At 44.0% G+C, this 3,528-nt stretch overlaps 1 pseudogene; it reads right to left on the bottom strand.

Moving 5' to 3' along the window:
* Positions 1-2,466: 2,466 nt before the first annotated feature.
* On the bottom strand, positions 2,467-2,985 carry LOC127219263 (60S ribosomal protein L17-like; annotated as a pseudogene).
* Between the last annotated feature and the right edge of the window lie 543 nt (positions 2,986-3,528).

Below are 3,528 nucleotides of genomic sequence, written 5' to 3'. Positions count from 1 at the left end.
TTACCCCCAACTCCCAAAGGCACATGTGATAGAGTCAACCCCTGCATACTTAGCTGGCCTCTGGGACAGATTTCAGAAGTGCTTTCTGCAGTTTTGGTTGTTTTGACAATAGAACAACTTAAATAAGCAGCCATCCAAAGTTTGAATGTGCACGGGATTTCCCAGATGGAATGAATCTGGTAAATGTTCCCCCTTTTATGTTGAAATAACAATAGAGCTACCCCTGTCTTTCTCTGCTTACTCTTTGTTACATTCAGTCCGTGAGAACCTGATGAATCTGCTCTTTAAAGATGGTATGTGTTCTACTTTCTCAGTAGAGGGAATATCCTGGGCTTCCTGGACCTCTCAAAGATGCTCTTCTGAAGACTCACCCCACAGGGATCAGACCAGGGACCAGAGTCTTTTTGCTTGCTCTCTGTTCCATTCCTTCTAGTAGGTGTTGTGAAAAAGGCTTTAATTTCAAATTTTTTCTTTTTATTTTCAATTACATGTCTGTGTGTCTCTGTGTGGCTGAAAGAGCCTACAGATGCCAGAAGTATTGGATCTCCTAGAGCTGGGGTTGCAGTTGTTCATGAACTGCCTGATGTGGGTGCTGGGATCTGAACTTGGGTCCTCTCTAGGAGCAGCACATGCTTCTCACTTCTGAGCTCTCTCTCCAGCCCCATGAAAGATTTTTTTTTTTTTTTGGAGACAGGGGTTCTCTGTGATTTTGGAGGCTGTCCTGGAACTAGCTCTTGTAGACCAGGCTGGTCTCAAAATCACAAAGATCCATCTGCCTCTGCCAATGAAGATTTTTAAGTGAAATATATTTTAATTTATTTTTTGACAATTTCATACATAAAAACAATGTATCTTGATCATGTATACCCTTACCCTCTCTTCCCACTTCTTCCTCCAGGCACCCCAAACTTCCTCCTCATCCATCTCAGGTACCCCAATACATCCTTTCCCCTTTCATGACTTTCTTTTGAAATCTACTGAATCCAATTAGTGTTGCCTGTTGGAATATCGACTAATCTTGTTAATTTGATCTTGGGTAGTTGCCATAGCTGCTGCTAGTTCATGAGTGCAATGGCCATGCCCTGTCCAGAAGACAGCCTTTTACAGCTCTCCTCATCAAATGGCTCTTGCATTCTTTCCACATTCTCTTTAGTTATGTTCCCTGAGCCTTGCGGGGATGTGTGTATAGATGCCCCATTTAGAGCTGAGCAATCAACAGTCACTTGTTCTCAGCACTTTGGGAGTTGAGTCCCCTCTCTAACTGCTACCCACTGCAGGGAGAAGCATCTCTTCCAGAGGCAGCAGGATTTAGTATGAACTTAGTGTATGTACACTGACACTCCTGCAACAAGTCAGCCCCCAACATTAGTGTCACAAATTACACCACCTTGACCACAACTTCAGGGTTTAGGGCAGGAAGAGCATGGTGGTGGCCACAGCCATGTTTTCCACAGTGACTCACTTGGATCATCAGTATCTTAAGCAGGTTTCTTAGCAACAGGAAGCCCCTGAAAGCCTCTTCAGAGATGCTAGGTTGCAACTGTGCTTTGTGAATATGTAAGAAGGAATGGAATATGAGGACATTGCTGACTTGTTTGAAGCAGTCTTTTGCTCTAATGTGCCTCTGGAGCCTGACCTTCCAGGGGACAGCTTCCAGGAAGTTTTCTCTTCAGGATAATCCTGGATGGATGACCACTTACTCCAGTGCTGAAACTTGACTATGTATGTTGTCAGAACTTTCATCTTCAAAGGGAGGGGGCAGATGCTCCACTTTGATGTTCAGGACCTTGTGTATAAGAAAGACCCCAGGCATGAGGCCTAGGATTCTCAGGGCTTGAAGGCAGTGTACCGTCTCCATAAAGTCTTCCTGTCTGTGAGGTGCTTGATTTTCTAATGACATGTCCTTCTTACTCATGTTTTCATGTCTGGCACAGTCACCAACTGCCTGTTTAGCAGGATGTGTTCAAGTGACACGTAGAACACAGGAACTGGAGAGGAAGCAAAGATCTGGAGTGTTCACTTCATACCCTTGTTCCTTACACCCAGCATTCCTGTCCATGGATGCAATCCAAGTCCCCCCATTCTCTCTCTCTCTCTCTCTCTCTCTCTCTCTCTCCCTTTCTTTCTCTCTCTCTCTCACACACACACAGTTACACTCATGCAATTCACACATTCACATATACATACTTACACACTTAAACATACATATACTTACACACTCATACAAACACATATACACATTTATAGGTTCATGTTACCAAGAAAATAGAATTTGACTCAAAAGTGAGTATGTCCTGGTGAGAGAGAGGGCTGGAGAGCATTTGGAAGTGAGGGGATAATTCTAGGATGAGAGTGGATCTCCAAGTTGAAGATTAGGGTTTGCTTCAAGGAGAAAGTGGCAACCTCGTATGTTCATCTGGGAGAATCTCAAATTCAACATTGTTACTTGAGGTTTTTGATTATCAATTTTTTTTTTACTTTCATCTGCATTTATTTTACGCTGAGTTTATTCCCGTGCCATAAGCTTTTGTTTCTTCAGTTTCTTCTGGGATATCTTCTTCTTCTGTGCAACCTCCTCTTCTGGCTTTGGAACAATCTGCTCCTTTTCCGTGAGGATCATCTCGATGTGGCAGGGGAGCTCATGTACAGGTTAATCCGGCCGTGGGCTCTGTAGGTTCGTTGGCGCATCTTAGGTGCTTTGTTCACCTGGATGTGTTCAATGACCAGAGAATTGACGTCTAGACTCTTAAGCTCAGCATTACTCTCTGCATTTTTAAGCATGTGCAGAAAAAATTCAGCACTCTTTTTTGGCCACCGACCCTGTGTCCAGCCCCACTGTTTGGCCTGGGCGCACTTGCCCACTCAACCATTGTACCGCTGGAATGGCACACATTGCTTCTTCAAAGTGACATCTTTCAGGTATTTGGTGGCTTTTCGGATATGCATGCCCTTGATGGCCTGGGAAGTTTCACGGGTGTTCTTAAGTGAACCTGAAGATTCTATCCTCTTGATTTGCATGATTTCGTGGGGTTTTCTGGGTCGAGGGAATAGTGAACCATCTTCACAGGTCACCTCAGTCCACCTACAGGAAGAGCTTGATTATCAAATTTTATGTACACATATCTGTCCTGTTTTATTCTGTAGATGAGATAAAACACTCTGAATAAAAGCAGCTTGGGGAAGGAAGGGTTTATTTGGCTTATACTTCCAGGTTACATATTCATCATTGATGGAAGTTGGGACAGGAACCTGAAGGCCAGAACCATGGAAGAATGCCATTTGCTGGCTCCCTCTTTGGCTTGCTGGCTTATGCTTTGCCAGCTGTATTATACATCCCAGAACTACCTGCCAAGGGGATTGTGCTGTCCATGGTGGACAGAGGTCTCCTCCATCAATTACTAATCAAGACATCCCCACAGACATGCCTATAGGCCAATCTGACATAGGATGATCACTCAATTGAGAGTTTTTTTCCAGGTGATTCTAGGCTATGACAAGTTGACAGTTAATGCTAGCTACTCCTGCTGT

This window comes from Phodopus roborovskii, unplaced genomic scaffold (assembly GCF_943737965.1).
Source record: "Phodopus roborovskii unplaced genomic scaffold, PHOROB, whole genome shotgun sequence".
NCBI lineage: Eukaryota > Metazoa > Chordata > Mammalia > Rodentia > Cricetidae > Phodopus > Phodopus roborovskii.
This window is presented reverse-complemented; position numbering and strand designations above follow the sequence as displayed.